This window comes from Notamacropus eugenii, chromosome 6 (assembly GCF_028372415.1).
Source record: "Notamacropus eugenii isolate mMacEug1 chromosome 6, mMacEug1.pri_v2, whole genome shotgun sequence".
In the NCBI taxonomy this organism is placed as follows: Eukaryota; Metazoa; Chordata; class Mammalia; order Diprotodontia; family Macropodidae; genus Notamacropus; species Notamacropus eugenii.
The window spans coordinates 127,882,502-127,907,331 of record NC_092877.1 but is presented as its reverse complement, the minus strand read 5'-3'; the positions used below and the strand labels follow the sequence as shown (position 1 = coordinate 127,907,331).

Genomic DNA, 24,830 nt, shown 5'->3' with positions numbered 1-24,830 from the left:
ATATTAACTCTTCCACCACAGCCATAGAATTATAATCTCCTTTGGAGCAAAGAAAAGCATAGCAACGTATTGTTTTGAATAAAAACAAGCAATATCCTGATCCTGCTGTCAGTGTATGAGATACTTGACCCTTGGAGTCCTAAAACTTCTAGCTAAAGGGTGAGAATTTCTCATTCCTTACTGGTTTAACATTCCTTTCAATAGGTTACACAGGAAAGCAAATTTCCTAAATTCCTTGAGACATTCTTTTCCCATTATTTATTTTTCTTTATTGGAACAATCCATATTCATCATATTTATTAAGCATGGAATACTTCTCTAGTCACTTCAATGCTCCACTCATTATGGAATGTCATCAATTTATATGTTCCCCCTAAAGATTAGTTTGTAATTTTTTAGAATCTTTTGCATGAAAAAACAAACATGCAATCTGGCTGGGAAAACAAGACATATCTGTAAAAATTAATACTATATGACTAATAATATACTAATAATGCTATAATGCTAACCCAACTAGACTCTAGTCTACTTTCCATTCTGCAAAAGCTAAGCAGGGCCTTTTAGAAGATCAGGTTTCTAATTGTGATAATAAACTTATCAAAATATCCTTTGTTTTTATTTCAAGTGATGTTTCTTTCTGCTAGTTCGATGAACCATATCTATAAGTCTTCCTTAATGTTTAAGAAAAGGCTGTGCTTTGTATGATTTTAGCAACAAATTCTTAATTATTTAGAAAAGTGGAAAGATGAACCATGGTAGAGCTCATTCTTATAGAATTTAAATATGCATGGGAACTTAACAATTACCTAACTAAATCTCTTCATTTTGCAGGTGGCAAAAGTCAGACCTAGAAATGGGAAGTAAATTTTCTAGGGTTACACAGGTAAGTCAGTATCAAAGCTGATTTGAATCACAAATATTTTGACTTCTGTACAGGACTTTTCTCATTTTCCTACATTGCCTGTCTTTCTCTATAACCAGACTTGAACTAGATTATCTCTACATTCTATACAGATATAAAATTAGATTGTTTCAAAATTTTCACATTTACCCCTAGGTTCACTCAGGGTTGAATACTTTCTTAAAATTCTCAAAGTTATGCAAAAGTTGATGAAGTTTTTTTTAAGGAAAAGTAGAAATGTTAACATAACAGTTTCCTGGGACTTTTCCTTCTAGGTAACTAGCTTCTTTCTCTCTCTCTCTCTGGATCTCATCTCTCTGGCATCTGATCTCCTAATTATGACTTCCAGTGAGTCTTTTAATAAATAGTGAGACTATGTCTGGATACCTACAAGGAGATTGTTATGGGATAAGCCCTGCCCTAGAAATGTTTGGGGGATGCCAAAGAGGTAGATAATAAATCTTTCCATCAAGAACCTTTAACTCTAGTTGAAAATGCAAAACAAATACATACTAAAGAAATTAAAGAAATCTAAAACAAAAACAAAAATAAAACACTCAACATTCTAGAAAAGATGAGTTTCCTTAAAAGTTTTGAAGGAGAATGAAAGAATCAATGAATCTCAAGAGTTTGAAGGAACCTAAGAGAAAAACCCATACCTGACAAAGAATACTCTTTACGTCATACCCAACAATTCATCCAGTCCAGTGACTGAATATCTTTCCTACTTGCTTCTTTGATATGTAGGTAGTTCATCTTATTTTTTGTTAGTTCTATTTTTTTAGGGACATGGATAGAGAGGAGGAAAATATAGAACATTGCATATACAGAGCACTAAGCAACTTGCCACAGAAACTAAAGGAAAAAGTGAATTTTACTTGAGTTCGAGTCAAATCAAGTCAACAAGCTTTTATTAAGTCCTGTCTATGTGCCTGGAATGGTGCTAAACACTAGGTATACAGAGAAAGAAAAAAAAAAAGCTCACAACTTAGCGGAGTAGACACCATTGCAAAAACAATATACAAACAAGATATACACAAGATAAATTTGAGATAATCTTAGAGGAAAGGCAGTAGCATTAAGGGGGACTTAGGAAAGATTACTTACAGAACATGGGATTTTAGCTGAGACTTGAAATAAGCCAGGAGGGAGAAACAAGGATGGCATTCTTTATACCTAGTTCCTGCAATTCCTGGTATCAGCCTAGCTACCATTTTTTTTTAAATTAATCCAAAAGACTTTACCCCTCCTCCCCCCAGGATTTGAGAATTTTTTTTCCTGGGATTTATATTCAGTTTTTATGAATGAAAACTGGGAGCATTTATCTTTGTTTGTATTAAAAGCTGATGTTAAATCAGAATTAAATAGAACCCAACATTCCTGTTCTGTGTAAACGTGGCTTGCTGAAGCTTAAGTAAATCAGTCATATATGTGAGATAGGATCCAATTTTTGAAGGATTTTTCATGATCAGAAGTTAGTTTTGAAATATTTTCTTATAAAAGTGATTTATGTGATTATGAATCTGGTAAAATATCTAAATATTGCTTAACTCTATTAAAAAAAACATTAAAACAAATTTCAAAAAGTTTAAGGATATCTTCCTTTCAAGTTTGTGCTCATTACTACAAATTCCTCAGTGTCCTGTGTTGAGAGCTTACCTGTTCAGCGTTTCTTGATATCAAGTGTAATAATTTGATATCAAGTTGCCTTTTGATTCTTGAAATGAGTGACATACTTATTTAACATCTCTATCTCCATCTCCCCCCTCTCCTTTTGAATGAACAATAAGTCTCAGTAAAGTGTCCATGTTTTAGGTTGATAAGATGAGGCGGACAGTTATCTATTTATAGATAAGGCAGCATTATCTTGATTTAAAATGTACTCCTTCTTTGAAAAAGAGATGCCACCTCCACTGATGCTCAGAGATGGTAGAGTTTGGAATGTAGAAAGTAAGATGTTCCTCCAGTCCTCATGAAGAAAAAACTGGGCAAAGCTAGATTCTAAAAAGAACGATCATATTGAAGGGCAGACTATTTAATTTGATTCAAAATAATAGGCAGAGCTTAGAAAAATAGGTTTTCTAAATATTTCTTCCTTCAGTCATTTTCTTGCATTTCTTGTCAAAGAGCTGAATTCTCTGGATCTCTCTGCCTCGCTTCATCTACCCTAGCATCCTTTTCTCTTCTGGCACATTACAAGATGGAACAGTTGTAAGGATTCTTGCTAACTTCTCTGTGAATGTAATTCTGTCAGGCAGAGAAGCAACAAAGGAAACAATTGGAGGTCTACTTTTCTTTGTTGGAAGGTGAACTGACCTTGTGTTAAGGATGGCCCAAGTGGACCCAGGAAAAGTATGGGTTCCCATTTTACCTTCTAAAATAATTATGTGTCTCCTTTTTTTAGGACTATTGTTAAGGATTTGATATTATTATTTCAGAGTCACTGTCAATAGCGCCACACGTTTGTCCTAGGCTAGCATTTTCTCTAGAGAGTCCGTGAGTTTGATGATCTTTTAAATATGTCCCCTTGTTGCTGATACTCTTCCAAGCCAACTAGCTAGGGATAGCATAGTAAGCTGTAGATATGCCAAAGCCTACTCTCCTCCAGCTTCAGCATCTCCATTGGAGAGGTAACATAGCATAGGAGGTGGAGGAGCTAGAGTAGGACAGCCTCAGTACAGATCCTTTCTCTGAGGTTTACTAGTTAGCTATATGACCTTGAACTCTTTGAATCTCTGTGTTCACATCCACAAAATGAGAATCCTGTAAGACTCAGATGACATATAATTATATGCATTCCACAAACTTATGTTGTTATGTGTCTATTAGTATCATTATGACGAAACCATTTTCTTACTCATCCTATCCTTCAGTCATTGTTGACTTTTCCTTAAACCTCAAAACTACTCAGTTCCTAAGACCTATGGATTATACTTTCAGAATATTTCTCTTGTTCTTTCTCTTCATACATTCCTTTCTTTATAACAGCACTCCGCATCATTCCCCTGTTTCTAATCTCTCCCTTTTCCAATCTATCCTTCACTTGCCTGCCCAATCAATCTTCCTACTGCACTGATCTGGTTATAGTATGTGCTTGCTCAGAAATTGTTCCGTGACTATTAGCTTTACTTTCAAGGACATCTGCAATCAGATTTAAACTTGCCTCTTAAACATTATTTAAATTAATCCATTGACAGATATTTATTAAACACTAACTATATGCTAGGAACTGCGTTAGTTGCTAGAGAAAAAACTAAGTGATTTGGGTAAATAAACCCATGGTCTCAGCCTGTAAATATATGGAAATATATATAATTTTCCCACTGCATACCTTTGCCATTCCATACCTAGAAGGCACTCCCTTCTCTCTCCGAGTCATAGAATCCCTATTGTAATTTAAATTTAAATTTAAGCTCACATGCCACCTCCCACAAGAAGCCTTTCCTGATTCCCCTTAGCATAGTTAATGCTTTTGTCTGGCAACTTGTCTTTTTCTCCTTACTCTCCAGTATAGTACAGCATAAACTACCACTGACAGTGATAGTGTGCTTCTAAAGGTAGAAAAAATGATTTTTGTACATTATCTCATTTGAGCCTGACAAAAACAAATGATCGCTATCACCATCACAACTGTTGGTTGTTAATGTTAAATTTTATTATTTTTATTATCTTCATTTTATATAAAAGGAAATTGAGAGTCAGAGAGGCTAAATTACTTGTCCATAGTCATATAACTAGTGAAAGGAAAGTTATGAACCCAATTTTTCCTAACTCTAACTCCACTATTCTAGAATTAGCTGTGAGACGCCTTGTGGCACGAGGACAAAGTAGCAGTTACATAAGGTGTCATAGTCTTAGTTAAAATGCATAAACTAAAGAATATAGAACATGAAGATTGTCAAAATAATCTGATACCAGTAGTGGTGAGCAGCATATCTTACTATTTCCTCAGTGGAATTTTTTATTTTGCTAGGTTAGAATTTGTGAAATTGATCCTTATATCTGTCTGGCATATGTGCTATGTTTGCATGTATATGTGTGCATGTATTTGTGATATACATATATGTATGCATATATTTTAACAAGTTGGGGGCTGAAACTATAGTTATGGTATGCATTAGTAGATGAAAGGAGATAGTTTGCAGCCTAATTTAAGAACTTGCTTCCCTGTCATCACCACTCTTCCCTTTCTAACCTTTTAAATTTTTATTCAAGGATTTTAAAATATATTTTCCCTAAAAAGAAGGGCATTAAATGAATGAATGGATGGATGGATGAATTTATCATAGGAAAAGTTCTTGATAAAGTGTAATTAAGGAATGGATTTATTTAGTGTTTATATTTACTTATTTTATTTACTTATTTATTATTTTATTATTTATTCATTTACTTATTTTACTTTACTTATTCCCTTGTGAACTTGTAATTTAGGTAGATTATGACTGAGGTAAAATAGTATAGAGACATTGTAATCTTCAAAGATGGCCTGGATTCATGCTAGTTTCTCCTTCATATACTCGTTCTCTCTCATTTTAAGCACTACTCTTCTTTTAAATATTCCATGATTTCTAAATAGTCCAAAATACGGAATTTTCTGATTTTAAATCAAAGATGGTATGTCATTGTAATTTCTTGGGAAATTTACAAGTAGCATCACTATTCCCTAAAGCCATTACATCCAATTTGAAAGTATTACATTGAAGGGAATTATGCCTAAAGATTACATATAATAAAGAGAAAGTCATATTCTTATGCATATAAGCACACATTATAGGAACCAAAAATTCATAAGAAGAAACAACATAGCATACTTCCTAATTGGATTTTTCAGGATTACCAGAGCCCTTGGACGACATTGGAAATGCTCTAGAAAGTTAATGGATAACATAAATCAGCAAAGCATGGCATATACACATACCTGAAGAAGCAAAAAAAAGGTTAAGTAAAGGTGGCTCTTTATAGTACAGCATACATTAGGTAAGCAAGCAGAAATTGCCTAATTTGTAATGTATTTTTGCCTTCTAGAATCCAGGTTTTATCCTTGTGTAGAACTGTTCTCATATGAAGAGAGGCATGCTAGCTTAAGGACAATTAGATTGACACTGACCAAACTTGAAAATTCACCTAGATCAAAAGAGGAAATAGATGAGAGTTCAGGAAACAACTCCTAAGCTTAATACAGCATGATGGGAAACTTCAATTATCTGGACATCTGCTCAAGCTCTGTTTCTGCCAAAAGCAGAGCAGCTAATCATTTCTTGGCTTGCCTTTATGGTAATTTTATCCTTTGAAAGATGGAGGAAGCAAAGAGAACTACTCTCCAAGACCTGATTCTCACCAAGAAGGAGGTATTGATTGCTGAAATAGGAATGATAAAAACCTTTGGGAGAATTGGCTGCTCCATCTTAAAATTTGGGAGAACAGATTTCAAAGGATCAGAAAAGGGATATCTAAGGATCCAGTGGGCAAAAAATCAATAGGGAAAATTAGAGAAAGTGGTATTTGGCCTAATATGTCTTCCTGCTTTGCGCTTTCTTATTTCTATAAATGAGCAGCCTTTTAGTAAAATTAGGACTTTACCTTCTTTTTAAACTAAGAATTTTATAGTATATAGACACCAGGTTCTGAAATCACTTTAGATCCCAAAGAGCCAGCTTAAACCAGTTGGAATTCCAGTCATGTTATAGTCATTCTGAAAGTAATGTGAACTTTTAGGATCTCATGAAACTTCTAGTTGCAACTGAAAATTATTCAGAAATGCTTATTGTTATATTTTATAATTGATGGGTTCTTGCTTATATGGAAATTAGACCTTAAAGGTAAGCCAGATTAAATAGGTCAACTCAGAAATAGTTACCCTATGCTGAAACGTTTCAAATGAGAACAGGGTAACCACTTATTAAATTCTATACATATATACATTCACACATAGATACACATACACACACATAAACACATATACACACTTGAGTTATTCAGATTGAACATTGGAAGTTCATTAACTAAAATTTTTCCAAAATGATCTTTAAAGTCCCTCTACTCAGGGCTAGAACATGGCATCATATTTATTATCATTTGCAAAAATTATGTTTTCTTCTGTTTATTTTGTTGGTGTGCCTTAACTTTTCCCCTCAGTATTAACTTTGGAAACTTACTGGGAAGTTACAAGAAAAGAAGGAAAGTGGTTTATTGTCATTGATTTCATACCTGATTTCCTTCTTGAATTGAACCCTATAATCATAGCTCTGCTTAGGAAAGTAGATTTTCATATACTACTAAATTTCCCAACCCATTCTGGGGTCAGGCTTTTCCATCAAAATCAGATGTTGATTTCCCAGTGCCACTTAAGATAATGAATATACATGAAAGATCTAGTACCTCAACTGTAGGGAAACTTCCAAAGTGGGAATTCCCTCCGCTGCCGTAAATTACATCTATATAAATCATCTATGAATTGGTTGATAAATCCTAAGAAGGTACCCGATGCATATAAAGTTTAAGTGAATAATCTAGACTGACATATCTCATAAACATTGGTGGCAGGATTTGAACGTAAGTATTCTTGATGCCACGCCTAGCATTTTATTCGATAGCCTATATAATGTATTTATTTATATCACAATGTATATTCAACTACACTGAAAATTCATAGGGGCTAATAACTGATTTAAAAATTTCTTTTTTCCACTCCCCATCCCAGTTTCTAGCACAAATTTTTGTAAATTCTAAGCATTTGAGAAATATCAAGTGAACGAATAAATTTCTCTCTTGTTTTGCTAAATTACCCCAGTCACAGAAAAAGGACACATTTGAAAATCTGTCACTTGCCATTTTGCTTCAGGTTGGCATATATTAATCATAATGTGTGTTTTATTATAATTTTAAAATGTAATAAGTTTCATCAAAGTTAACCAATACCTTCAAAAGTTATCTTGAAATAAAACCCCAAATATTAATGGTTGAGTTAAAATAGAAATCTCCCTTATTTAAATAGCTTTTGACTTGTGTAATGGAAAGAGACATAGTGGATTTCAGGTAGGTCAGAACTTATTTCCTATGCTTATTTGTCCACAAAAAAATAGGGGAAACATGTCAACAAGGGCATCATGACAAAGTGGGGATTATTCATATATTAGGAGCAAGGAAGGCATAAAAAGATTGATAGCATCATTTTTGTTATGCTGGACTATACAAACCAGAAGAAGACTGTCCATGTGTTAAGTAATCTTCCATACAGAATTTATTAGAAGATATGGACAAGTGTGTTTCAGAATAAGAAGCCATGAAGAGGTTATAATCTTCATGGATGTTGAAAGTACCCACACCGATAAATACATTGATATAACATAAACAAAAAAAATTACAAAACATCAACTCATTTTCACCGTACTTGAGTAGCATAAGAAATTAGGACCATTTCAGTTTTTGAATTCTTCTAAACAAACTTCCACAAATATACTATGAGGTGCAGAAATTCCCCGTAGGCTTCCTTCCTTACACAGGAGCAGCTACTTTGAATGGGCACTAGAGGTGGAAAAGAAGGTTGTTGGGGCTAAAAATTACTCAGTGTGCAACCTCTGCCTAAACCACTGAGTGGTGCTCTAAGCACCAAGGCTTCCAGATCATGTGTTGGCTATGAACGTTGGCACGTAACACCCTGGATTATGCATAGCACTCAGCCATGTCATTTCATTTAGTCTAGGGTTGAATATACAAAGAGTGTCAAAATATTTAATTTAACAAAATGTCTTGGACCTTATTCCTGTCTATTTCTATCTCCCACCCAGCATCAATAGCCAGAGGCCATTTAAAGAAGAGGGCTAACTGGCATCCTTCCAGTATCAAAGTCACAGAGGGGAGAAACAGCAATCTTGTCCTGCTAGATTGCTATCCTGTTCCTAGTAGAGTCAGTTTTTGCTTCGTATAATCACGTGGCAACACAATGAGTGTAATGATCACTAGGAGACCTCAATGACCATTTAGTCATCACTCCTGTCCTTTCACTGAACCTTTGACTTCATGATCATTCATAAGACACTGCACCTTCACTGCTCATGTCGCAGCCGAGGTGTACTTTCCAACTGTTTTCATATTCTCTTCTGGGGTTCTCAGCAAGGCAGTTGTCTGCCTTTGTTTTAATAGATTTACCTTTTTGAGGTCTTGACTTATATTAATGCCCTAGGGCTGCACACAGAGATGTTATGTTATAAGTCTCATCTGTCATGAGAAAGCAATTATTAAATTTTCATTGTGGTTATTTATGTGGTATTTCATGTGGTTATTTATACCTCAGGAATAAGCAAATGCTAAAAATGCCACAAATGCCACAAATAATTTATTTTGTTGATTATTTAGATAAAGTGATGGCAAAACTGTTAATATTTGACATAAAGGTGAGTCCTTGGCACATTTAATTTTTTCCCCCTAGAGATTCCAGTTATTAAAAAGTTTATATTGAACTCCAGACTGCATAAGACTCATATTCCCTGCCTCTTTGGTGCCTTCAGGATAATGTAGGCAAATGCAAAAAAGGAGGAAAACTCCAGACAAATGAAAGTATATGAATGAAGACTAGTTTTGAGCCTTGAAATGAAAAGAGGCTCATCCCTATAAGGCAACTATGTAGGCACAATTCAACAAACATTTATTGAATCCTGGAATCTAGAAACATTACAAAAGCATCCACATAATTTTAAAATTCTAGTCCCACTTTGGATACTATGAAAATCTATTATACAGAAAAATTATAATAATAGGCGATCATACGATGTATGTTATATGATCATATCTACCCATACATATTAACATATCTACCTGTGTAATTCTCCTCATGCCTCCCCCCCAGACATTTTGGGTATATTTAACTTCTAAAAATAGCTAAGGGGAATTATTCAATTCTATTCAACAAACATGTAAGGAATTGGGTTCTAAGCACTGTTCATGAGACAAAGAAAAAAATGAAAGTTTCTGCCCTTGACGAGTTTACACACTACTGGAATATGCAGAAAATTATGAATAAATGAATGGTCACATAATCCAACTTTTTATTCAAGTGGTAAAGAATCCAAGACCCAAAGAGGTGACATGGCTCGCCCAAAGTCAGACAACAAGGTTATTGGTAGAATCAAAAGTATAACCAGGTCTTCTGACTTCCAGGCCATTATACTATCCACAACACCATAATGACTCAGAATAATAGCATGTATATAGTGATAATTCATATTTATATTCAATGTCTCCCAACAGTCTTAGCGTACTTTTAAGTTATTAAATCTTGGGGATTTTATGTGGTCATGTGTTTTTGTTGATATAGGAAATTCCCTCTACTAATGCAAGTTGGAACCTTTTCAGCAACTTATAGATTCAGAAAGCTGCCTTGGGCACTGAGAGGATAAGTGAAGATTTCTGTTTTGTTTTTTTCCCCTAGATTCATACAGCCAGTATGTTTCAGAAGCAGGACAGGAAACAAGGATTTCCTAACTCTTTAAACACTGTGCAGTGCTTCCTCTCATTTATATAATTTAAATAATAATAATTAAAAACTTCAGTTGCTCTTTATAGCTTTCCATGTAATCTCTTCACAACAATCTCTTCAAAATAAGAGTAGTGCTAATAACTTTATCCCTTCTTTACATATGAGGAAACTGAGCCTCAGAGACTGTAAATGACTTGCACATGGTAGCACATGATACCTACATGGTTGGTATCAAAACTGCTAGTCTGACCTGGGTCTCCTCCCTCTCTATTCAAAACTATCCTAAGAATTACAGATTACGTGGTGTGATGCCTAGTCAGCTATTCTAGGGTTGAACATGACTCTTTCTCAGAGTTCCTGACCCTATAATACCTGTCCACATCTGCCAAAGTCATTTTGGCTCAACAACCTCTTGTCATCTCAAGGTCAGGAAGAGTAAAATAAAAAAATAATAATAATAACCCACTAAATATGCTCATGTTTGATCCTTCAAATACAATTAGAAGCATACTGTGGAGAGATGGCATCTGTGGTACCAAGTGGGTTAATAATACAGGGGGTGGAGAGGGGCCTCAGTCATGGAGGGCTGAGTCAGAAATAATTGGAAGCTTTTGAGAACTTGTAGATTCTAAAATGGCAGGAGGAAGGGATGAAGCTATTAAAAGATTTAACAGTCTAGGGCAGCTAACTCTTAGGTTTGCAAACTTAAACACCCTCCCTCCTCTTTGAGTTCTTCTTTTCTGCTCAGTATGGCTTTTATCCTGTGAATAGAATTTGGCCTATTGGTGTCACCTTGATGGACTCTGGAGACAACTCATAAAGAACATTCATCCATAGTACCTAGCTGGCTTCAGTGTGTATTAGGGGTGGGGGTGGGGGGCATAATTGGTCTAGCAAGGTGAAGACCGTCTCAAGCCCCACCTTTGTAGGAGATGTCAGAAGTTACTGCCCCCTGCTCCACAGAATACAAATGGGTAAACAATGCTCAAATTCTTCCCAAAGCTATAACTAGTAAGTGGACTCGTATATATTTTGCGGGTTTTGAACTGTTACTGTTAACGATAATTGACTTCCAGGGAGGGACAGTATGAGAATGAGCAGTCGTTTCCAATTTCTTCGATATTTTCTCTAGAGGAATGTTCTGGGAGGCAAGCTGAATGTGAACAAATTTTGTGTGTGCCTCAGACTTTTGGGGCTTTTTCTCAAAGGTTTAAGTTGCGGTTGCTGTTGCACCACTGAGAGAGAAAAGAGAAACCTCAGCTATTTTGGTTTTCTTTTGCTTTGAGCTGGGCAATCCTGGAGTGCCACACCATTTAAAGCATATTTTCCATTAACCCACTAAATTGAAAGTCTTCCTAGTAGGCAGTTCAGCAGATGGGATTGGTTTCACAGGAGGACCACGAAAGCAGCTCTGGCTTCAGGCAGACAGAGGATAGGGAAGCTTTTAAAGCCTTGTTGCGGTTTGATGGAGAGTGATTTTCATCTGAAAGAGGATAGCTTTTTTGAGTTTTGGCAGAGGTAACAAGCAGCATTTAAGAATGTGTCTGGGGAAACACACAACTTCAATTTATGGTTTAGTAAGGTCCCTAAAGGACGACCAACTGTCCAGAATTCTTAGAGGTCTTTAGCCCATGCATTGCTAGTTTTAGATCTCAGAAAACACAGAGAAACAAACAAAATCCTCAATTCTTTATGGGAAAGCATACTGGGGAGGAAAGAGAAGCATGGTTATTATACACACTGAATCACTGCTTCTTCTCCCTTCCAAGAAGGTGTAGTGTGAAGGTATAGAGCTATTAAAAGTGATGAGTGTAGAAAATATTGAGAATGATAACAGCACTGCCCAGGGATGCACTTTCCCTCTTGACTGGCTCACATTGTTACTTAGGAAGAAACAATAATGGCCTTGTCCGGAGGCATTTTCTTCTTTAGCAGGTTAAAAACCATGTGATGCCCCAAGGTATGCTTTCACTGAACTGGAAGCCTCATCTCAGATGTGCCTAACCCCCTTCCCAAACCCTATCATTTGTACCATGTACAGAAAATCCTAGATATAAATCTGTTCTGAGACAACCTTTTCATTAGGAACTTGGGATGATGCAAAGTGTAGCTGCAAATGGAATGCAAAGATCATGGACTCTAGTCTTAAAGAGACTTCCAATGTTATTTAGTCCCCTGTCTACCTGAATAGGATTCTTTTCTACAACATCCCCAATTCTTAATGATCGAGACGATGTAATTGTGAAGGTAGAGAGCATGTCTCTCTGTCACTGTCTCTCTCCCTCCTTCTCTTTCTCCCTCCCTCCATCCATTCCCTCCCTTTCTTAGAATCCAGATTGAGTAGGAAACTCAGAAATCACCAACTTCAACCCATATCTCAACAAAAACTCCCACTACAATACGCCTGACAAAGGGTCGGCCAGCTTTTCCTGAAAAATCTCTGCTATAGGGGAACCTACCTTTTCCTTAAGAGAGCCCATTGTATTTATGGACAATGCTAATTTTTAGAAAGTTTTTCCTTGCCTCAAGCCTAAATATCTTTGAGTCTCAGGAGTTAGTATAGTGACTTAAGCAAACCAGATGCTCAAAAAGTATTTGTTGAATAAATCAACATATAAATGGTCACCTAGCCTCCAAATTGAACACTTCCAGTTACAGAAAATTTCCAGCTTCCTGAGGCAACTCATTACGCTTTTGGATGATTCTAATTATTAGAATGATTGTCCTCATATCACCTCTGAAAGCTGCTTCTTTTCCATCTTTAACCAATACTCCTGGCTCTGCCTTCTAGGGTCAGTCAGAACAAGATGAATCCCTCTTATGCATGACAGCACTTCACAGACATCTGTCAAGTTGCTTTGAAAACTTTTCTTCTTCAGGCTAAATATCTAAGCTCTTTCAAATGATTCTTGTATGACAAGCTTTCCAGTAACCTCACCATGCTGGTCACACTCCTCCGGATCCCCTCCAATTCATCAATGTCCTTCCAAAAATGTTAGTGATAGTACTGGAAACAGTGATAACTTCCAGAACACTAGCTGCTCCCCAGGTGGTTCTCATAGCTTACTTGCTAGTTACATTTCCTCCCCTAAAAATATAAAAGACAAAACCTTGTATGATGGAAAGAACACTGGACCTGAAATCAACATAGATGAATCCAAACTCTGACTGTTATGACTCACTCTGTGGTTCTAGTAAGATCATTTTAGCTCTCTGAGCCTCGATTTATTCATCTATAAATGAAGACCTATGTTAAAGAGTCGTTGTGAATAAATTACTTTGTAAATTTGAAAATGACATGAAAATAGAATTATTCTTATGTTGGGATTGGAAGCTCAATTCCGTGTGGACAGTCTCAGGCGGGTAAAGGTGGGAGCTTCTAAATCTTAGAGCTCTCACGAGACCCCCCCAGGAAACGGCAGGGAATCGAGGTGAACAGAGCTATCTCGAGTAATTCCGCCTCTTCCCATGAGAAATGTGATGGGAGAGAGATCCCCCCGCCCTCGAGATTGTCCCGGATCTGGGCACACCTAGTTACCTAACAGCTAGGTATTCAGATGCAAACTATGCGGCTGAAGGTTAAGTAGGATTGAGGAAGCCTGAAAGCTCGCTTAGCACGTGAGGAGCCAAGAGGACAGTAGGCTCCGCTTTTCTTCTTTCCTCTCTCCCCTCCCCCTCTCTCCCCGCTTGTACTTCTACTTCCAATCCCTTAAGATCTTAGCCTCCTTAGGAAATCTCCCCTTCTTCCTCCTAAGGAAGACCCCCCTGCACTTGTAACCGAGACCCTGAAATAAAGTTCAACCCTTGTTCGACTCTGGAATGTCCTTTCTCTCATATGAGCATCCGGTTTTGGCCAACCGAAGACCTCGGAGGTGAGGTAAGAAGACTCGGGTAGCCCACACAGGCCTCTAGGCCTGGCATTCTTAAAGTCAAGTTTATCTCTCTCAAACTAATTACTTTTTGTTCAACAGACATTCTGGGAGGAATGCATATGCTATTCAATAAAAAAAAGTTTGTAAACATAAATGTTTATCCCAGCTGCTGTGGAGATATCAGAAAGTCCAACTCCTAATATTTTCTTCTAGAAAATGTTCTTTATGGAAATCAATTTAGTGTCATCACCTACTGATGACATGTGACATGCAGCATGGTGGAAACTATCCAAGAAGAAGGGGAAGGAAGAAGATTCACAATAAATAGTTGGGCATGCACATGTCAGGGACAGCAAACTTGTTGGCAATTGAAAAGGAAAAAACACTGGAGGCCGTGACACAGGTTGAGCCACTAACCATGTAAAAATGAGACTAAAATGAGGAAAGGAAAGAAAAGGTATCCATATAGATGCATTTTGGGGAAGCTGCTAGCATGGGTTGTGGCTGAAATAATGTGCCATCTTTGTGATAGATCTAATTCCTTGATCTTGGTTTTCCTTCCTTCCCTCCCTTCTTCCTTCCTTCCTTCCTCCTTCTCCTCTTTCTCCTTCTCCTTTTCTTCTTCTTCTCCTTGCTCCTCCTCCTCTTCTTTTTCTTCTTCTTTTTCTCCTCCTCCTCCGTCTATCTCTGTCTTTCTCTCTTCCTTTCCTTCCTCCTTTCCTTTTCTTTTGGTCACAGAAACACCAATGTAGGATATCACTACTATGCAGATCATTTCTAATCACATGCAACAGACTTCTTTTAAAAGAAGCATTCTTCAAGCTCTTGTTTTCTCTAATTCTCACTAAAATTCTACATTAAATTTATATGTCCCTAGGAGGTTTCACTATACTAGGAAGCTTTTATTATTTTATATTATCATTGACCTCCGCTTTACTATAATTAAATACTTCAAAACTTCAATGCACACATGGTCTCAGTAATGGGGTAGCCCCTCAAGCAATGCACATAAAAAACCCATCCTTGTCTGCATACTCTATTGCAGTTTTACTCCATACACTTCCATAAATTCTGATGATTTATTTGGTGCCCCAAAAGTCTTCCTCTAGCACTTTGTGCTTTCTTTTTTTCACTTAATAGTATTTCATTCTCCTCCTATTTCATGTAAAAATGCATTTCAATATTCATTTCTGTAAGATTTTGAGGTCCAAATTTTTCTCCCTCCCTTTCCTCCTCAAGACAGCAAGCAATCTAATATAGGTTATAAATGTACAAGCATGTTAAACATGCTTTCACATTAGTCATATTGTGAAAGAAGAATCAGGACAAAAAAGGAAAAAGCATGAGAAAGAAAAAATAAAGAAATGAAAATAGTATGCTTTGATCTGCATTCAGACTCCATAGTTTTTTTCCTCTGGAAAATAGTTTTTCCATCAGGAGCCTTTTGGAATTGTCTTAGATCATTGCATTGCTTACAAGAGCTAAGTCCATCAGAACTGGTCATCACACAATATTGCTGTTACTGTGTACAATGTTCTCTTGGCTCTGCTCACTTCACTCTGCATCGTAGGTCTTTCCAGGTTTTGCCAAAATCTGCCTCTCATCATTTCTTATAATAGTATTCCATTATATTCATATATCACAATTTATTCAGTCATTCCCCAATTGATAGATATTCCTTCAATTTCTACCCTCAATTTCTAATTCTTTGTTACCACAAAAAAAGGGTTGTTATAATATTTTTGTACATGTGGTGTCTTTTCCTTTTTATGATCCTTTGGAATATAGACCTAGTAGTGATATTGCTGGATCAAAGGGTCTGCAAAGTTTTATAGCCTTTTGGGCATAGTTCAAAATTGCTCTCCAGAATGGTTGGATCAGTTCACAACTTTACCAACAATGCATTGGTGTTCTAATTTTCCAACATTTGCAACATTTATCATTTTTCTTTTCTATCATATTAAGAAATCTGATAGATGTGAGGTGGTACCTCAGGGCTGTTTTGATTTGCATTTCTCTAATCAAAAGTGATTTAGACTTCATATGCCTATAGGTAGCTTTGATTTAGTGATATGAGAAACGCCTATTCATATCCTTTGACTATTTATTCATTGGGGAATGACTTGTATTCTTATAAATTTGACTCAGTTCTCTATATATTTGAGAAATGAGACCTTTGTCAGAGGCACTTGATAAAAAGATTGTTTCCCAGCTTTTTACTTTCCTTCTAATCTTGGTTGCATTGGTTTTGCTTGTACAAAATTTTTTTAGTTTAATGTAACAAAAAAAAATCCATTTTGCATTTGATACTGTTCTCTATCTTTGTTTGGCCAGAGATTCTTTCCTTCTCCATAAATCTGACAGGTAAATTATTCCCTGCCCTCCTAATTTGTTTGTGGCTGTCACTCTTTATGTCTAAATCATATACCCAATTTGACCTTACCTTTGTATAGGGCGTGAGATACTGGTCTATGCCGAGTTTCTGCCATACTATTTTCCAGTTTTACCAGCAGTTTTTGTCAAATAGGGAGTTGTTATCCCAGAAGGCGGAATCTTTAGGTCTATCAAGCAGTAGCCCACTACAGTCATTTTTTATTGTGTCTTGTGTTCCTAACCTATTCCACTTATCTACCACTCTTTTTCTTAGCCAGTATCAAGTAATTTTGATAATTTCTGCTTTATAATATAATTGTACATCTGATACAGCTAGTCCACCTTCCTTTGAATTTTCTTTTTATTAATTTCCCTTTATATTTTTGACCTTTTTTTCTTCCAGGTGAATTTTGTTGTTATTTTTCCTAAATTTATATAATATTTTTGGTAGCTTGACAGATATGGCACTGAATAAGTAAATTAATTTAGGTGGAACTGTCATTTTCATTATATAAACTCAGCCTAATCATGAGCAATAGATATTTTCCAGTTGTTTAGATCTAACTTTATTTGTGTGAACAGTGTTTTGCAATTGTGTTCACATAGTTCCTGGGTTTGTCATAGCAAACTTGACTCCCAAACATTTTGTTATGTCTACAGTGACTTTAAATGGAATTTCTCTTTCTATCTCTTGCTGTTGGGCTTTGTCAGTAACATATTGAAATGTCAATGATTTATGTGGGTTTATTTTATATCTTACAACTTTCCTAAAGTTGCTAATTGTTTCAAGTAGTTTTTTAGTTGATATTCCAGAGTTCTCTAAGAATACCTTCATATAATCTGCAAAGAGTGATAGTTTTCTTTCCTCATTGCCTACTCTAATACCTTTAATTTCTTTTTCTTCTCTTACTGCTAAAACTAACATTTCTAGTACAACATTGAATAATAGTGATGATAATGGACATGCTTGTTCCACTCTTGATCTTAATGGGAATGCTTCTAGCTTGTTTCCATTACATATAATGCTTGCTGATAGTTTTAGATATATACTGCTTATCATTTTAAGTACAACTCAATTTGTTCCTATGCTCTTTCATTAATAGGAAGGGGTATGGTATTTTGTCAAAAGCTTTTTCTGCATCTACTGAGATAATCATGTGATATCAGTTAGTTTTATTATTAATATGGTCAATTACTCTGATGGTTTTCCTAATATTGAACCAGCTTTGCATTTCTGGTATAAATTCTACCTGGTCATAGTGTATTATCCTTGCAATAATTGTTGTAATCTCTTTGATAATAATTTACTTAACATTTTTTTCGTCAATATTCATTAGGGTAATGGGTTTATAATTTTCTTTCCCTGTTTTGGATCTTCCTGGTTTAGGTATTGTACCATATTTGTGTCATAAGAGGAATTTGTCAGGACTGCCTATTTTTCCAAATTATTTATACAGTATTGGAATTAACTGTTTTTTTAAAATGTTTGATAGAATTTCATTTGTAAATCCACTCGGCCCTGGAGAATTTTTTCTTAGAAAGTTCATTAATAGTTTGTTCAATTTCTCTTCTAAAATGGGTTAAGTATTCTATTTCCTCTTCTTTTAATAAGAACAATTTATATTTTTGTAACTATTCATCCATTTCACTTAGATTGTCAGGTTTATTGGCATACAATTGGGCAAAACAACTCCTAAATATTCCTTTAATTCCTCTTCATTGGTAGTGAATTCTCCCTTTTCATTTTTTATGCTTATAATTTGATTTTCTTCATTTTTTTAAATAATCAAATCAAACAAAAGTTTAGCCATTTTATTGTGTTTTTTCATAAAACTAGCTTAATTTTATTACCATTTCAATATTTTTCTTCCTTTCAATTTTATAATTTTTTTCTTTGATTTGCAGAATTTCTAATTTAGTATTTAGTTGAAGATATTTAATTTGTTCTTTTTCTAGCTTTTTTGTTGCATGCCCAATTTGTTGATCTTCTCTTCCTCTGCTTTATTGATGTAAGCATTTACATACGTAAAAAATTTCCCCTAAGAACTGATTCGGCTGCATCCCATAAGTTTTAGTACGTTATTTCATTATTGTCATTCCCTTTGATGAAATATTGATTGTTTCTATTATTTATTGTTTGACCCACTCATTGTTTAGAATTAGATTATTTAGTTTCCAATTATTTTTTACTTTGTCTTTTCATCACTCTCTTTATGCTTTCCTAGAGCAATAATGCAGCACTCAGACTATCTGCTGTGTCTCATTCTTTTTACATGCCTGACCCAGATCCACTGGATGAATGATCTTAGATGATGATGATAATGATTATAACAAGGTTTACAGACCCCTTTAGCCCATTTGATCCTCACAAAACCTGTAGAAATAGGTTGCATTATTATCCCCATTTTGCAGATGAGGAAACTGAAAAAAACGGAGGTTGAATGATTTATCCACAATCACATGGTTAGTTAAGTATTTAAAACCAATTTGAACGTAGACTTTCCTGACTCTAGATTTAGCAGTCTGTCATCATCATCATTATCGTTATCATCATTATTATTTATTTTGCAACACTTCTTTCATGCAAGTCATTGTTTGTAGTATACTAAAATCTACTTATACTCACTATTCATATTCAATCTAACAAGCATTTTAAAGTGTTTTCTGTGTGCAAGGCTAGAAAAACTGCATGGAATGAGTGGATAGTGGGTAAGTCTTATAGTTTAGAAGACCTGGTTTCAAGGCTTTTCTCTGCTTACTTAAAGTATAATCATGGAAATGCTGTAACTTCTCAGTGTCCCCAGTAAACTATCTGGGATGATATATTACAGAGGAGCTATTGATCTTCCTCAGTGTAGAGGGTTACTATGCTGAGAATTCCTTACATCATCAAAGCTCAACAGAAAAAAAAAAGAGTGAAGAAATATAGTGCTAGCTATAATTAAAAAAAAAAAAAACTAGTCCTTCCTTTTGGATAACACATATCTGTCTCATAACTTTGCTGATGAGGAAACTGAGGCTCAAAGAGAAATGACTTGTTCAGAGTAACATAGCTAGTAAGGATCTGAGTTGAGGATTGAGCCCAGATCTTCCCGACTCTAAATCTAGTGTTTTATCCACTATACCACATTACCTTCAAGGAGTTTATATTTTGTTGGGAGAATAAAATTTGTAAATACAGCTGTATGCACCTGATAATTTGAGAGGGGTGTGGAAATCAAGTCTAACCTTCCATCTGTTTTTCTATGGAAAATAATTTTTTTATATTTTAAAATAAAATTTTATAGTTGTTAAAACTGCAAATGTTTATTTTAAAATTAATTATATTTAAATTTTAATATATTATATTTATTGTGCCTTATTCAATAAAAAGAACAGCTAGGTGGCACAATGGATAGGGTCATAGGCTTGAAGTCAGGAAGATTCATCTGCCCGAGTTCAAATTTGGCCTCAGACACATACTAGTTGTGTGACCATAGACAAGTGACAACTCTGTTTGTCTCAGCTTTTCATCTGTAAAATGAGCTAGAGAATGTAAAGGCAAACCATTCTAGAATTCAAATGACAATATTTGTCACAGCTGACAATATTAAAATGAATTGTTAAAGGAGAAAAAAGGAAATGTAGTGGTTCAGCAAAGGTATGTTTACAACACCTCAACAAAATGTCTTGTAAAGACTTCTTTTTGTTGGTCTGCTAATTTGTCCTACCTTTTAAATTTAGTGTTTATGAGAGGAATCTTGCTGAGACATCTCCAGTCAGAAATGATATCTGAGCTCTTAATTAGCCACAATCTTAAACTCATTTTTTTCTAGTCATGACAGTGTTAGAAAAGAACATACTAAAGAATTTTTCTATTAAAAAAATTCTATCAGTACTTTATTTGGTCTTCAAACCTTTATCTTCTGTAAGCTCAACATTTAACTGATGATTTTTTGAGTGTTTGATATGAGTAAGGAGGTAGCATTTAAAATAGGCCATAATAGATAGAGTATATTCTGACACATAAAGACAGTGGAGAAGAGTACTTTAGGGGGTAGAAACAAGTTGAGCAAAAACACAGAGAAGGGCAAGCATGGGATGCATTCAGGGGACAAAAAATAGACTAGTTTGACTACAGCATAAAGAAGATCAGTAGAGGAGTAGTTGGGAGTGGGGAAGCACAGGGCAATGGAAAAAAAATCATAGATGCAGAGCTAGAGGAGGCATTAGAGGTCCTCTAGTCCAAACCCTTCATTTTAGAGACAATAAAACTGAATAATATGGATATTAAATGACTTGCTCCAGGTTACTCAAAATAAAAAAGAGACAGAATCTGAATAAAGGTCATGTAACTATATAGGCAATTTTTCTTCCCATTATGCCCACACACTTTGCTATGTTGGAGGGGAAGGTTATAGAATTTAGGCTTAATTCAGTACGTAGTAGGTAGTCAGTAAACAAGGGAGGGGGGAAAAGGAGATGGGAGAGAGAGAGGGGGGATGAGAGAGAAAGGGAAAGGTAGAGAGATGGAGAGAGGGTAGGAGAAAGAGGGGTAGAGACAGAAAAAAGAGGAAGGAAGAAGGAGAGAAAGGGAAGGAGAGAGAAGGGGAGGAAAGAAGGTGAGAGAAAGAGAGAAAAGAGAGAGAAAGGAAGGAAAGAAGGAAGGAAGGGGAGAGAGATGGAAGGAGGATGGGAGAAAGAGGGGTAGGGGTAGAGAGAAAAAGGAGAGAGAGAAAGAGGGAAGGAGAGAGAAAGGGAAGGGAGAGAGAGAAAGGAAGGAAGGGGGAGAGAAATAGAGGGAGGGAGAGAGAAATATTGAGAGGGAAGGAGGAACAGAAGAGATAGACACTCAGAGAAACTTTCTGAGCAACATAGGGAAAGCTTTCCTACTGACTATAGCTACCAAAAAATATAATGAACTTCTTTTTTAGAGATAATAGCTTCTCTTTAATTGGATACCTCAAGCCAAAGCTAAATGATCATTTGCCAGGTATGATATAGAGAATATCCTTATTCAGGGATGGGATGGATGATTAAATGGTCTCTCATGTTCCTTATAGCTCTGAGATTCAACTATTCTGTATACACAAACACACATACATACATATATAGGCGTGTATGTATACATATGTATATATATTTATGTGTGTGTATATAATTCAGGAATTCTGGGGTATGGGAAAATTACTCGATGCAGTTATATATTTATGTGTCATTTCTCCACTATGTTCATCAAAGAGTCAACACTTGCCATGTATGCTAAATAATTATTTTTTCTCAATCCCAGATAGTACCTTGTCAGCTAGACTAAAATAGATGTTATACGTGGGTATGGCGGTATACACTTGTAATCCCAATCTACCTAGAAGTCTGATTCTGGTGCATCACTTGAGCTGGGGAGTTCTGAGGTGTAGTAGGGCTATGCAAATAGGTTGCCTATAGTAAATTCTTAATTAATATGGTGAATTTTTTGGTTTCGAAGGGCCTTGAAGGACAAAGCTGCCCATTTAAATAAAAATGGGGTAGGTTAAAGTTCCAATGTCAATCATCCTGGGCAAAATGAGGAGACCTAATGTTTAAAAAATAAAATAAAATAGATGTTATAGATGGCTGTGTTCACTCCTCCAACTCCTTGCAAACAAAGGTACAAAACTGTTAGCTAGAAAAATGGTTATCCCAGGAACTCTTTATATATCTCACTTAAATCATAACCAGTCTTCAACATCAAACATCTAAGATACAAAACAAAATTTGGAAGTAAATGGAAAAATGAATTCCATTGAAAAAATACTGATTTAGCTCCTACTACATTTAAGTTACTATGTTAAACTTGACCTCAATGACTTTATAATTTCCTAGGAAATAGCTATCATAAAATTTGTCCTGCTTTACACACAGAAAGAACTTTCAGACCAGACCTTATTGAGTTGTAAATGAAATACCCTGTGCAGGTGAAAGAATCTTTCTGCAAACAAAATTAACAGACCAAGAAAGACACTCTAAGCTTGTATTCTTCCCCCACATGACTGAGGTTTCTTTTTAGCTTCAGGAACCAAAGATTACTGAATAAGAGTGCAGAAGGAACAGGCCTTAGAGTAATTCATTTAACGAAGGTATCATATTATAACAGTAAGCACCCTGGCATACACAGGCGGGCCTGCTGCACAGGCTCTTAGATCTACTTTTCTAAAAGGAAGACAACTTCTGATGAATTAACTATCACTTAAATCAAACACATGTACCAACAGAGAAAATACAAGCAGAACCAACAGACAGGGCTTTCAAACCGTCTGACCATAGGCAATACATATGTCATTACCAGAGAGAAAAACACCAACATCTGGGTTTTCAGAGGGGGTGGTTCTTAAACGGGCTGCCGAGGATCTCATCTGGTACACAAACCTTCTTCCAAAAACTAAGCCCCAAAGCAAAACCTCACCTCAGAGTATATCCCTTGTGACCCAGTGCCTCATTAGCAATCAGCAAAAGGTATGGGGCTTCATACAAAATAAGCCTCCCCTAATAAAGCCTCTCTCACTAGCCCCACCAGAGGCTTATCAATGGGTGGCTGAGAAGATTTTTAAATCCCATTATACACATCCTACTTTCTATATCCAGAAACTGAGTTGTCTGAAAGAATATGACCCTCCCTATTGAGGTATATGGGTTTTTCAAAGAGGACTAGCACTTCTGGTGTGAAGGTATACTGAGCCCTTTTCAGGGTTGCTCATTCACCTTTGGTTAGAGCTACTCATTCACCTGTGGTGTCCACCTCTTCCCCAACTCTCAATTGTGCTTCAAGAAGCTGTAGCATGCATAGCAGCCACACCTGGGAAAAATTGTCCGGAGCAAATGGACTAAACCAGTTTGAGGATACTTGACCGACCACAAGCCCATCTGTGAGGTAGGGGGAATATCTATTCCAAACATGTGAAGACTTCCCAGGGAGTGGGTGGATGAGAACAATTTGTCCCAATTCCTATGAAGGTGGTTGAAGCAGACTCTGTGGAGTGCTTTGAGCCCGGTCAGACATCAAGGATGCCAAGGTTATCTACTGAATCACAGGCCATCACCAGTCATTCTGACATTTGTTTTGCCACTGGACTTTGAGAACTCTGGAAGAGAAAGTAAGGCTGATAACTTTGTGCAATTCGGCCTCACTTAAATTCAATTTGTGTGCAAGTTAAGACATCGTCCTATGTTGTCTGTTTCTCTTTGAAAACAAAGAATGGACATCAACCTTCCATACTGATTACGTATTGACTAAACTGGTAAAATATCTTTACACTCTACTCTTTTAATAGTGTCTTTCCACCTTGCCCACATGCTTTTATGGGCTTGCCAGAAAAGAATTTTACCTCCAAGATAACTGCATCTTGCCTCCACTAGAACCACCAACCCTGCCACTTCCTCTACCTCAAAACCTTACAAGTTTCAAGGGAATCATAGAATCACAGACCCCAAAGTTGGAAGGGACTTCAAAGTCTGTCTAGTCTAGAAGTTTTCAATCTTTTTAGTCCCAAGATTTCTTTATACTCTTAAAAATCATTGAAGGTTTCACCAAAAGAGGATTTTTTTTAAATTTATGTAGTACTGATATCTATGTGATATGATAATTTATGTGGTACTGATATTTACTGTACTAAAAATGTAAACATCTTAACAATTAAAAAAAATAGTTCAGATTTCACAGACCCTAGAGAAAACATCTAGTCTAACATGAACTTCAAGGAAAATGCCTTTTAAAAAGTGTCCAAAAATTGGATATTCAGGTTCTGCTTGAACATTGTTAGTGAGAGGGAACCTATTATATCTTTAGCCAACTTCTTTTAATTTAGGATAGCTCTAATTATTTGTACATACAATTAATCAGTCTTAGATTTGCCTCAGCAATCTCTTGAATTGCAGTCATTAGATCTGGTTTCCTATAATAATCAATTTCCTGTGTTACAATATACAGCATCTTTTCCTTTCTGGAGAGTAAAGTCAGAAACTGAAACATATTCTGGTGGGTGGCAACTCTTTTCATGCCAAGCAAGGTACAGCTAAACACTGGGGAGAGAAAGTCAAGAAGGTCTTGAAATTTACCAATGGCAAGTCCTTTTGACGTGAGAGGACCAAGAAAAAGAAGGGCAGCCACCAGGGTAATGCCATATCTACCCAAGTCAACTCTGTTAAATTTGAAAGTGACTGAGTGGAGATATCTCAACTCTGGAGGCTGATACCC

The 24,830-nt window shown here is 36.0% G+C and overlaps 1 long non-coding RNA gene across 2 annotated transcripts in view; it reads left to right on the top strand.

Annotated features, from left to right (window-relative positions):
* LOC140511795 (uncharacterized) overlaps nucleotides 1–24,830 on the top strand; it is a 42,713-nt gene that overhangs the window by 5,392 nt on the left and 12,491 nt on the right. The window contains exons 3-5 of one of the 2 annotated variants that reach the window (XR_011969674.1): nucleotides 22–159; nucleotides 832–883; nucleotides 5,733–5,838. This is a non-coding gene — a long non-coding RNA (uncharacterized lncRNA). Of the gene's footprint in view, nucleotides 1–21; nucleotides 160–831; nucleotides 884–5,732; nucleotides 5,839–24,830 lie in introns of those variants that run through there. The other variant, XR_011969673.1, reaches the window with a different exon arrangement.